The sequence below is a fragment of the Danio rerio genome, chromosome 4 (assembly GCF_049306965.1).
Source record: "Danio rerio strain Tuebingen ecotype United States chromosome 4, GRCz12tu, whole genome shotgun sequence".
Lineage (NCBI taxonomy): Eukaryota > Metazoa > Chordata > Actinopteri > Cypriniformes > Danionidae > Danio > Danio rerio.
Genome location: NC_133179.1, coordinates 14559911 through 14573403, shown reverse-complemented (window position 1 = coordinate 14573403; position 13493 = coordinate 14559911). Strand labels below are relative to the sequence as shown.

Genomic DNA, 13493 nt, shown 5'->3' with positions numbered 1-13493 from the left:
ACGTCTGAACCAATAAAACAAACATGTTTATAGCGTATAACAAACAGAAAGAACATACACTGTAAAAAAATATGATCAGATACTGATGACAGCATGTTTAAGGTAATTGTAACTTATTGAACTGAGGTAATCACGTTCTTACTTAATTTTATAAGTTATGCAAGCTATTTTAAGTCAGCTTAACATAATATAAGTTTAATTGATTTATAAGGTTAATTTGATTCAGCTTAAAATTTTAAGGCAACCAAGGTTTTTTTTTTTTTTTACAGTGAATATTTTGTCCTTATTGTCCTTTTGTTAAAAGAAATTTAAATAAAATAAATCTTAACTACATGGCAATGAAACCAATCAATGATCGCGTTTGCGCGTTCATTCGTCCCCTGATGTGTAATTTACTTTGGCCCTCTGGAAGTGAGAGAGGAGCAGCAAGAATGTGAGTGAGTGGAGGGACCGGTGGGGGCCGCGCGTCTCAGCCAATCAGCGGAGAGAATCGCTCATGTCATTTCAGCGCACTGAACACACAGGCTCTTTAACTGACTGCACACTGCATGTTTACTCATCGCAGCTGGGATTCAAACTGGCTTTCTGCGTCTCCGCTATGCTGACCCATTGCTTCGCGATATTTGGATACTGAGCCCCTCCGCGTCCTTTACAAAGACCGCTGGTTTACTTTCTGACAGCTGTACGGGAGCAAATGACACCAGTTGTGAATATTTTCTAACAGCAACGGGAATAAAATACCTCACTTCGTCACCGTAAGTGTTTTTGCGCACTCTCTTTAAACATTTGATGATTTGTTTCTTTTTAAATAGTGCGATGGTAAAATATAAAGCATCATGGTGTTTAAAAAAAACCTGCATATTTTTTTCTACTGCGTAGACATGAATTAAAGATAAACAGCTACCATAGCCTAACAGAAAGACAACAAATTGGGTGAACTTGCGGGTGTGGGTCAATGCTTAATGGCAAAAAAAAAAAAATTCTTAACCACTCAACCAAAATGTTTTTAAATCAGTAACGACAGTGACCAAATTACGGGGTCTAAAGTTGTGCGCTATGTTTTATGGTTTTGATTTCACAAGAAAACTTTTTATGTTGGCTGTGCTACACTGACTTTTAAAAAAGATAGCAAAAAAGGTAAAAGGATAACAATATATTATAGACTATGCCAAAAAAGGTCAACAATTCCCCAGACAGCAAAACCACTCAGGACTCTACTTTACGCAACTGATAATTTAGAAACTGAAAATATTTCGTATGCATGCCATTTTCATTTATTGAATTGGACAACCCAATAGACTAGCCTGTGATATCTTTGAAAGCAGTCAGTGATATGATTGAATATTTCAAGAACTAGATCTAACTGCAATTAGGCAATATAAAAATTAACTCTATATGGGCATCACTTACACTGTAGTAGCCTGACACAGGACTTCTACCAACTAGTGCGTAAAAACGCACGATGGGTTCCAGCATATGGGTTTCTATAGTGTGCGCCCTGCGGGTCTCCAGATGTGTGTGTGTACACACACATACACACACACACTCAGCTGTTCCTTGTCACTCAGGTCACTGCCGACATTAAAGTTTCTCTCTTTCCTGTCAGTCAGGGCGCCGTTTGTCTCCTGACATACAGTTCACCAAACAGTGACCCAAAGACTCGCCTTTTCCGTAATAAAAAGCAAAGAATGTTAGTTACATGTTAAAGACTCGCCTTTGGGGACAATCTCCATATAAGGCAAACGAGACTTAACCTTCTCAAAACTTCCTGAAAGATTTCTAAGCGCTCACATTTGCCTGAATGACGCAATTACTCCTTGAATACCTTTCGCGAAAGTGAGTGTTTTAATAAAATGCACTCTTTGCCTGTAATTTATTTATGAGGAGAAGCTTGCTGTACATTAGGTGTGGGTGTCCCCTAGCGGTTGTTCTGATTTGTGAAGATTTGCCTGACCGTTGCTCAGCAACAGACACGAAGAAAACCTGTTAAATTATAAGATATGCCCAAATTTACATAGGCTACATTCTAGTATACACATTTGCAGGCCTATTTTGGATGAAGACAGGTTCAAAACTAGTTTAGTATTTTTTAAATAAATTATTTTATTAATTTATTAAATTTTGTAGAGTAAAATGTTGTATATAATCATGCAAATTATATATTAAAATATAGCTCTTGTGTCTGAAAAATATTTGAAATACTTAAAACAGAAGTGTCTCTGTGTAAGTTTAAGTTCTGATCAAATAGAGATTTTAGACTCAGCCCTGGAAGAAAAAACTCTTTGGAAAAACAGCTTTTAAAATATGTATTGCAAGTGAAATCTACAGACAAGCAATAAAAAAAAACACTTAAAAGTGTATTTTGGTGTGTTCCCTATTAAACTATATATATATATATATATATATATATATATATATATATATATATATATATATATATATATATATATATATATATATATATATATATATATAAACACATTTTAAATACATAAAACCCAAACAACATCTCAAAATAGACAGGTGTCCTGCAGGATCTTGCTTTAATTTCAGCAAATCATTTCATTAATAAAGCACATACATATTTACCTCCAAAATTAAATGTCTTTTTTTCATCCTCATGTTGTATTACACTGAAGTAACATGCAATAAATAAATAAATTTGGACTGTAGCAACATGAGGCTGGTTAAATAACATCAGAATTAGCTTGTTGGATGAACTACCCTTTCAGCAATGCCAGGTATTTTACAAAAGACTCCATGTGGGAGTCAATGACAAACCAGTTAACTAGACCCCTGGGGCTTCTCAGGTGACTCGAGTGGAAGTGGCAGATTTCCAAATGTGGCACCGAACAGAGATCTGAGATTGTTATGAAAAGACTCGGTTAATAGATGAGCCATTACGACCACATGTGAAGCTTGGTTTCAGCTGACTATTAGAGAGCGGAGTAGTGTTTATCCTCCTGGCTTAGTCTAAATATTTCTAAGGACTGTTTGAAGTTGTTGTGCAGCTGACAGTTATGGAAATGGTTGCAAAATGGGAGTGCAAGAGATCAGGACTGCATTAGAGTAACAAGAAATGAGAGTGAGCATATGTGAATTCCTATGGCTGTTTGCACAAGATATATAAGATTTCATCAATCAGATCACAAGAGGATGAAGCTAAATAAAGGTCTAATATATTTTGAGCTTGTCCAAGTTCGACCACCTCCAAAGGTAAATGCATTTAAATGAATGGTTTAAGATTAAATGCTCGTCTGGTTAAACAAATGATTGCAATTTTGATTTAATTTGCATTCCTGTTGACTTGTTAGCTTTATAACATTCTTTCAAAAGCTCTAATGAGCCACACTGACCAAGCATAATGTCAAATCTGAGGAAATATAAGGGATAGTTCACAAAACTGCTCAAAATAATTTAAAAAATAATGAAAGGTGGAAATATTAAATGATTGAATCACAGAAAATGCATTCCAGCAGGGAAACAAGTGGTTAAAGATGGAAAACTCTTTGTCTAGAACCAAAAAAGCTGCATTTTTTTAAGCAGTGTTGTTTAGAGCCGTGTTTGCAACTCGTATCATATGACAAATAAATTAGTCTAGAATGTGAAACAGAAGGATATTTGTGTGCGAACAAGTGTTCGTGTGTGCGTCTGGTCTAGCTGCAAGAGCGACAGAAAGAGCGTTTTTAACCCCTGGATCCTGGCCGACAGGATATGCTCAGAGGAGTGCTTGTATATGTATCTGTGTTGATTTACTAGCGGTCAGCAGAGGTGGCTCACAGTGGCCCGTTTATGCTGGGAGGCCCTGAAGTGTGCTAACCTATGCAAATCAGCCCACACCTCGCGCACACTTGGCAGCTTTCTATCTGCCGGCCTTTAAACGCTGCCAGGCATGGAGACGACGGCAGAGACAAGCTGCTCTTTAGTTGCGCTGAAAGAGTCAAGCAGTCAGAAGCTGATACAGGCCAGCTGCTATTTAAACTAGCAGACCACCTCTTAGACAACTGATATTTCTTTAGATAGCAATGAGAGAAACATTCAAGCGAAGCCAAACAGTCGAAAGCAGAGCCGAAAGTCAAAACTAGAAGCTCTTTGGTACAGTATACAATTAATGATACCAATGTTGGCTTTAGAGTTTGTTCATTCATGGCCACCCACTTTTAAAAGGCCCCGTGATATTAAAATACAATTTTTAGATGTTAGTTTCAGTCTTTCAGTTAGTTTCAGTGCTCCGAAATTTGCGTTTGGAATATATCAAACTGATATAAACATCCAAAGCTTTGCAGTTTGTCACTTTCACCTAAATGGATCAATATTGTTTTTTCATGCCACGTTTCCTACTTCAGTTTCTCATCAAATCCTGACCAATCAAAAGCTCTCTAGGATGACATGCCCTGCCCCCTTCAAGACGCCTCTCATTTGATGCTCTAAACCAGGGGTGTCAAACTCAATTCCTGGAGGGCCGAAGCCCTGCACAGTTTAGTTCCAACCCTGCTCCAACACACTTACCTGTAGGTTTCAAACAAGTATGAAGGACTCAATTAGTTTGATCGGGTGTGTTTAATTAGGGTTGAAACTAAACTGTGCAGAGCTGCGGCCCTTTTGGAACTGAGTTTGACACCTGTGCTCTAAACCATTAGCTAAGTCTCCATCCAAAAATGCTAAGTAAATTTATCCGCAAAAGTGGAATATCGCAATAAAGACGTGTGAATAAGTGAAGTTTCTTAAACTAATTTCGAGAGGAGCACGTGATAGGATCGACTACAACTGATCTCTATCCCTAATCACTAACTAGCCAATCAGATCACTCTAAATTCAATATAAATATTTAGCATAAACTTGATGAATGAATTCCTTCATTCCTCCTTCATCCACCCCCCCCCCCCCCTCCAGTGGCTAGCACTGTTGCCCCACAAGAAGGAAGTTGTTGGTACAACACTAGCTGAGCCAACCGATACTCTATGTGCGGAGTTTGCATGTTCTCCCCATGTTCGCGTGGGTTTTCCCCTGGTACTCCGGTTTCCTCCCACACTCAAAAACCATGCAACAAAAGTTAAAGTCACAAGCACTTAATACAAATAGCGCAAGTAGCGGTCTATTTTGGGAAGTATTTTGGGAAGTTATCGAGAACTACCTGATCTCATATCCCTCCTAATGCTTATTGACCAGGCCTTGGGCTCATCTATCTCCGAGCTCATGGTTCTCTCCCGGGACAGCATGCCAAACTTGCTTAAATAGTCAAGCATTATCTAAGCGTGAACTCTTGAAAGTATCGTTTTCATATATCGAGTCAAAGAGAACAAAATAGTCACTTCCTGATTAACTGTCGCCAAATATCAAAGTAAAAACAGAATTTGCTGCAGTAGGAGAAGCTGCGTGAATCTTTTCTTTATTTAATAAATAACTTGCATCTAAGAAGATGATGCCGACATGCTACAAACGATTGGTGCTGTTTGAAGCCTTGAGATGTGGAGCACAGACACTCTTGACAGTTCTGGAGGTCATTAATAATATAATAACACTAATACTGAAATGGTTAAGGCATTTTAGAATAACCAAAACAACATTTTAGACGTTTTACAGTGTGTTCAGCTTGCTGGTTTGTCCATTCACACACATTTTTATCATCACATGATCTTTTATAACAAAATCACATGACCTTTTCTTAATGAGCATAATATGGCATTTTAAAATACTTTCAAATAGAAAGTGTTTATTTTAAACAGGTAAAAAAACTTCAGAACGGATGTGCATTGTGGCATTTTTATGCAAGATCTTTAATAGCAATATGTTCTAAGCTTTAACAACCTCAATATAACAAATTTTGATCTGAACCAATGAGGTACATGAAAATATGACAGCAAGATATAATAAGCTTTAATGTGGCAAAGAACTACAATCTTATGAAGCACTATGAATGACAAAATAGAATTAAAACAGATGGAGAAATGTAAATTTAGATTGTTGGTTTTATCTATGGAAACAACATGTAATTTTTAAAAATATATATATTTTAGCTAAATATGCAGTCACACTTTGTTGAATTTAAGATACATTGCATCTACATGCCAACTAATTCTCATTAGATTATAAGTAGACTGTTAGGTTGGGGTTAGGGGTTAGTGTAAGACATGTACTCAAAAAGTAAGTTAAATGTTTGTTTAGCAGCAGTATCAACATATATTAAGCAGACAGTCTACTAATACTCAAATGGACCATCAAAATAAAGAGTTACCAAATAAGCAAATATATACCAAAACTTAAGTTTACTGAAAGCTAGTCAGACGGACTCAATTTCGGAATTTGCAGAGCTATATGGGAGTGGGGGGGCTAAATATATGTGGGGAACTTCACTTGCTAAGGGTGCACTCACACTATGTTATCCGGTTTAGTTGGCCAGCCCTGGCCCCGTTGGAAGAGGTGTGCCAAAGGGCTTTGGCGCAGTACGTTTGTAGAGTGAGTGCAAAGTGAGCCTGAAACCGTAAACACAACGTCACTTTTAAGGGACTGTTTCATATGGATTTATTAATCATTCTTACTTTTCAATTGACTCCAACTGTCGTAGTTTATTAAAGACGCAAACCCCTCAATGCACGTCAGCTACACTTTCCGAAAATCTCCTAATATACATACAGCACGAGGGCTTTTATGATCATCTATGAGAGTGAAAAGTTGTGGATCTACTTGGCAAAATATTTGACTGCGAGTCACTGCATGCCAAACGACTATAATGATATAACTAACGCAATTTCTACTGTACTGAGCGAGAGTACAGGCTTCTGTGCCTGTTAAACTTAACAGTCGCATCATCGATGATGTAATTGTGCTCAGGTTCAGATAGCAAAATGCAGTGTGAGTGCAGGCCATAAGGGGAGAGGGGAGGGGGGACCAATCACGCGACGGCATTGTTCAACTGTACCTAGAGTGAGTACTCCCTAATTGGCAGATATTTTTCTATAGCATCAAGGGTAATGCTGTTTTTCGTTATGAATTCTACTGTTAAAACATGATTGCTTAAAAATAAACAATGATAAAATAAAAAAAAGCCACCCAAAGTCCTGTTGAAAATGAAGGACAGCCAAACTGCACAGAAACTGAGAAAATGGAAATAATCCACCATGACTGACAGCTCGTAGGTCAACACTCTTGCCTGGCTCAGAGTGGGAGATGCTCGAATTGTTTCTAATTACTCGGTGCCTGAAAATGAAACACAAATGTCTGGCCTTGGCTTTGCGCACGAAACCACATCGTATTCACGAACATGTTGTGGAACAGCGCCTCGATATTAAAACACATCACATCCCCATGATCCAACTTGAAAGAATACACAAGGCAGGAGACAGAACATTGAGTAAGGAGGATGAGGAAAGAACAAGTCAATCTTTTGCAAAGCTAAAGGGATCAGAGAAAAATGATTCGATTTCCTTGTTTAGTTTTTTTGTAAATGCAAGTGAGAGCAAGTTGATTTGGCACCGCAGTAATAATTACCCACAACAGGCAGTATCAGAGCGCGAGATTAAAGGCAGGTAATGATTTGGCTCAGTCAGACAGACGGCTGCCGGCAGCTGCCTTATAATCAGAGTGTGAGGATGAGAGAAGGTAAACACGTGCGGCAGACGTTCAGCAGCCGGCCGCTTCCGACAGCGTGGAGATAAGGCCATCTCAACCGCTGCAGAGGTGAGCACACACTCATCCCGACAGCTGAAAGGCGGCACGCTGCTTCAATTACCGCCGTTTACATTAAGAAGTTAGCACAGATCAAGGCTCCCGCTGATATGATAAATTATTGGCATTGAGATTAAATATACATTTACATTTGCACAACTGTAACTGTTTTAGAAGCGCAGGTGTGATATTTCATATACAGATTTCTTGGCTTTTGCGCATTTGGATCTCCTGCTTCTGATTAGCTTACTCTCATGTCAGTGTTTTCACATTCCCAGGCCTTAAAAAGCCAACGCTGATCGAGTTGCTGAGCAAATTTAATCAAGATGTCTGCGTCTAAATTGCATAGTGAAATCAAATAGGCGAGATATGGCTTAACACATGTTTTCAGACACATCATGATGGCAATATGATTAAGCATGCAACATTCCACAATCCTGCTCATCCCATCGTCTATTGAGCCTTAAAAAATAAATTGTGGCACAATTTACAAATCCAAAGGAATTAAGAGTGTAATGGCACACACAACATGAGATTTCCGCATGTTCACTACCTGACAAAAGTCTTGTCACCTATGTAAGTTTTAGCAACAACAAATAATAACTTGACTTCTAGTTGATAATTTGGTATCAGAAGTGGTTTAAATGAAAGGCAAAGGCCTCTGTATTACGCTTTTTTTGCTTATTTTTTCTCCTTCCTCTTACCCCAGACATGCTCAATAATGTTCATGTCGGGTGACTGGGCTGGCCAATCCTGGAGCACCTTGACATTCTTTGGTTACAGGAACTTTGATGTAAAGGCAGATGTATGAGAAGGAGCACTATCCTGCTAAAGAATTTGCCCTCTCCTGTGGTTTGTAACGTAATGGGCAGAACAAATGTCTTATTACGTCAGGCTGCTAATGTTGCCATCCACTCTTGCGTGCCTCCATACTGAATGTAACCCCAAACCATGATTGTTCCTAACCAAACATGACTGATTTTTATGAGAATCTCGGGTCCACGTGGGTTTCAATAGGTCTTCCGCAGTATTTGTGATGATTGGGATGCAGTTCAACAGATGGTTCATCTGAAAAATCTACTTTCTGACACTTTTCCAAATGATCAGCTAGAAGTCAAGTTATTATTTTTTTTCTCCTAAAACTGGGATCATCGACGTTTACCAGGTAGTGTACACTGCTTTAACAATTGAAAGCAAGTTGTTTCATTGACATTTTTGTGTAGGTTGAAATCTGAGAGAGCATGCAAGACGTTCCTTTAGGTTTAGTTTGTGCTATAACTAGTGGTAAAGAGCATTCACTCGTTATCAACCTTTTGAACTGAAGCACCAATACAATGATCTGTCATTCCATATCAAAAAAGTGTCAGAACAGCCTTTATTTGATACATTTCTATGAAAAAATGGCCAGAAATTAAACAAGAAGACTTTGTTTCTGATTGAAAGTAATAACCAGAGATTCTTGAGATTCTTGGATGGAATCTATGCTATGTAATGTCCAGTTACTAGCTCATTAGTAGTGAATGAGCTGAAAGAGCATTGACTAAGAAAATTAGAAATAGTTATTGAATTAACAGAATTAAAATATGTAAAACGCTGAATGCTGAATTACACTCCAAATGTGAAATGGGTACTTAGGCATACCAAATCGTCACCTTAGAATTATAAAGTTATATCTGACATTTTTGTCAAAATTTAATTATTAACATATTCTTATTAAATGGCAACTTATATACATTATGGGATGCTTTTTTATAAGTTGTTTACATTTTAAAACTTAAAAAAAAACAAATGTTACACACATATACTCTTTGCAATGGAATGCAAAAACTTTGAAGCTCAATATCTCAAAATCCTTCAGAACTGAGATAGAACCTTATAATTCTAAGGTGACGAAACGTAGCTAAAAAATCAGAATATGATGTTTTCAACCTTAAATTTGCAATGAAACTATTTCCCTCACCACATTTTCATGTACATTCATGGTCAAAAGGTGTGGGAACCCTGTATACAGACATCTTTCTCTCTGCATATAAAAATTTACATTTAAAAAACAAAGAGATACATGTTTCTCCATTAGGATACTATAATAGCTTTTTCCGCATAGCATGGAAGAAGACATGCTTATAAATTTTCTGTGGTTTGCTAATGAATGCTCGGGGCTTTCCAGCACACCAAACAGAGATTTTATTGTGTGTGCTTGTTTGGGTAGTAAAGGTATGGGGGTTTAATAGCTAGCATTTGAATCAAGTTATAAAGAATCATTCTGTGTGCGAATACGAACCAACCTCGGAAACCAGATCGTTTGCTTTTCTTGGAAACGCAAAATGTCAGGACGAGATTCATTATCTAAACCAATTCAGCTGTGAAACGCAACATGCGAAGGCTTGTTTTGGAGTCTCATCCTTTCTGCTTGCATGATTTTCACGCTGTGCAGCTGCTGAAATTCACACTGTACTGTATACATGTATGCGTATGCATGCAGTTTGCTTTCCTGAGAAAATCCCCAAATCCCCTTCAGAGGTTTTTACCTTTCAATAACACTTGTTGCTCCTCAGAGAGGCTTGATGAAGATACTATCCAGTCCCATGATCCATTTTTTCCGTGCCTAATGAGCTGAAATCGGTTTCTCTCGAGTATCTGCACACAAAAAAAGAGGAACAGGTTCATTTAAGCATACATTAGGACCAAAGTAGAACAAATTATCATTATCAAGTGACAAAGATGTGCCGTATCACTTTACAATAACCACATGCCCACAAATATATTAGCCAACAGAGGAAGTAAAGCTTCAGCCTAGCTTTAAAGGACAGAATAGCATTACTTTGTCTGAGGGGCCCTTGACACAGACAGGCATTATGCGAGGATTACTATATCATCCCATGGTGTTCAATTACATGTCATCACCGCCACCCCAAAACAGCCCTATCCTAACAGGTTTAAATAACCTCGCAGTGACAGTAAAGTACAGCCTTGTTTGCGAGTAAGGTAGGATCTGTGATTAGCAACAGGCTTGTCATGTTACCAGTTTATGAATTATGTGGATTGAATAACAGCGTATGTGTGTTTTAAGCCCAAACAATCAACCTGCCCCGGGGGTCTAGTGTCATTACTGTTGCATACTCCCCTCTCTTTGAGTTCTTTTGGCTTGTATTTCCCTGTTGAGAGAGAGGAGTAATTACCTTCTAAATGGAGATGATGCAAGATAACATTAACAGTTGCACAATTTAACATTCGAATGACTGAGGCCTGTGTTTGGTAGGTGGCCTCCGCTACCCACATCGCTTAATTGACCATATATACAAAAAAAAGGATAGCTGGCCACACTTGATTTTATTTAAGACTACATTTAACGTTTAAATGAATGCATAGCGATATTCATTTACCTATTTTGACATACACTTGAGTACAGCCTAATGTATTATTCAGTTTTTATGCATGTACTAGGGTCTGTGTACTGTACACATAAATTCTGTCATCAGGAGAGTGTTTGCATACTGTACCCCAAACTTGGGTGCTTTTTGCGATCGTGCATGGAATGTGCACTTTCTTATTTGGCCACAAGGTGTCAACACACAGACTGTTCATTTATAGTCACAAAATCAATGAAGGCAGAACAAGAACTCTTTAAAAAAAACTATTGAAGATGGCAAAAACAAATCGAGATGTTTCACTTTTGAAGAGGAAAATAAGCATTAGATATGAATACAGCTTTGTAGAGTGCAAGTGTCGAGCGTTTGCACAAGGCTTTGCGTTCTTCTATGTATTTTAAAAACTATACTTTGGATTTAAAATAGCTTACAGAAAATGTAGACATGAGGATGGGGTTCTGTTAATCGGTATTGAATAAAAGCAGATATGAATGTGAGCTTTAAGTTGATTTTAAGAAACGGCGCAGGTTTTAAGTAAGCAAATTGATTGGGCACTGATTCATTTTTTATATATATATATATATATATATATATATATATATATATATATATATATATATATATATATAAAAGTTCATAAAAATGAAACAATATAAAAAAGATGAGGGTTAATCGTTGCAAAAGTTATTAATAATTTACATGAATGTCCATTTATTGCCAATTTTATCTATTAAAAATGTGTTTCTATGTGTTTTCTTGACATAAGTAGGCCCACACAGAATCTGCGCGTGCAGAATTCCACAGATTTTCCGCAGATTTTTAGCCCATCATTAATTCTGTTTATTTTCTTGAGTAAATGTGTGTAAATCTATATTTATTCACTTTTTAAATTAATTACAGTAATAATATTGACTAAAATGAAAATGTTCATCTGATTTATGTACAGTGCAGTGTGTACAGTAATATGTTCTGTCTTTTAGTAGATATATTATATGAGAGACTTTCTTTGTTTACCAAATAAAGTGAATCTAATTGGTTTTGCATTTTAAACATCAAATGAAAGTTAAAAAGATTTTTTTTTTCACATATTAAATAAAAGGTTTTATTTCACATATTAAGGTTAAAAATGTCTGCAGATTCCGTCTGGCCCTACATATAAGTTACCAGGTTTGTATAATTACATGAACATAACATATTACAAGGAGACTTAGGAGGACCTTGCCCCATGTTGACATGAATTTCCATTTCTTACAATTTTAACTATTAAAAATAAGTGTCTTGGTGCTTTTTGTGACATATAAGGACCTAAACTTGCATAATTATACAAACATGACAAAGATATTACGAAGAAAAGGTGACTTAGGAGGACATTGCCCCATATTTACACGAATTTCCATTTCTTGCCAATTTTAACTTTTAAAAAAAAATGTGTCACAGTGGGTCGCACAATTGGCTCACAGCAAGAAGGTCAATGATTCGAGCCTTGGCTCGGTCAATTGGCATTTCTGTGGGGAGTTTGCATGTTTCCTACAGGTGCTCCGTTTTCCCCCAGTCCAAAGACAAGCGCTATAGGTGAATTGAATAAGCTAAATTGTCCGTAGTGTATGTGTGTTAATGAGAGTGTATGGGTGTTTCCCAGTGATGGGTTGCAGCTGGAAAGGCATCCGCTGTGTAAAATATTCTGGATAAGTTTGCGGATTCATTCAGCTGTGGCGACCCCAGATTAATAAGGAAAAGAAAATGAATGAATCAATAAAAATGTGTGTCTGCATGTTTTTGTGACATAGAAGGACCTACATTTGTATAATTACATGAACATGACGTAGATATTACAAGGAGAAGGTGAGTTGGAGAAAGGTGGTGTGTATGTATATATATATATATATATATATATATATACACATACACACACACACACACACCTTCACTCAATCCACATCTAAGGTTTTTAAGTGATTAAAGAATGTAATAAATTGTTGCCATTTTTAAAAAAAAACCTTATCCCCTACCTCTGATATTGTATTTAATTTGTATTTAAAGTTTTAAAAAGAAGACCAAATCTTTGAGCCACAATGAAATAGAGGGGATTGTGGGGAGATCCCCGCTTAGCAAGAAGAGATGCAAAAGTCACAATGTCAGCGTTTCTCCAGTTTAAAGGTTGACACTGAGAGGGAACACCAAAGATAGTGATTAAAGGGCAAACAGTTAACTTGACCCCCAGAATATCAGAAACAATCTTAAAGAAAGTTATCCAGTTTTGCAACTTGGGACAAAATATAAACATATGACTAAGGTAACATAGTGAAAGTTTACATTTATCACACATATCTGAAACATTGGGATATATTTTAAAAAGTTTGGCCTTTGAGATATGAGCTCTGTGAATTGTTTTAAATTGTATAAAAATAAATAAAAAGAGTCTAGTGCACAAAGTGGAGGTGCGCACATTGTCTTGTTGTT

The 13493-nt window shown here is 37.1% G+C and overlaps 1 protein-coding gene across 1 annotated transcript in view; it reads left to right on the top strand.

The window, feature by feature from the left end:
- Positions 1-531: 531 nt before the first annotated feature.
- The window catches only part of prickle1b (prickle homolog 1b), a 32299-nt gene continuing 19337 nt past the window's right edge, over positions 532-13493 (top strand). The window contains exon 1 of the mRNA XM_005164634.5: positions 532-755. The gene's annotated coding sequence lies outside the window, so the exon portion shown is untranslated. The remainder of the gene's footprint in view (positions 756-13493) is intronic.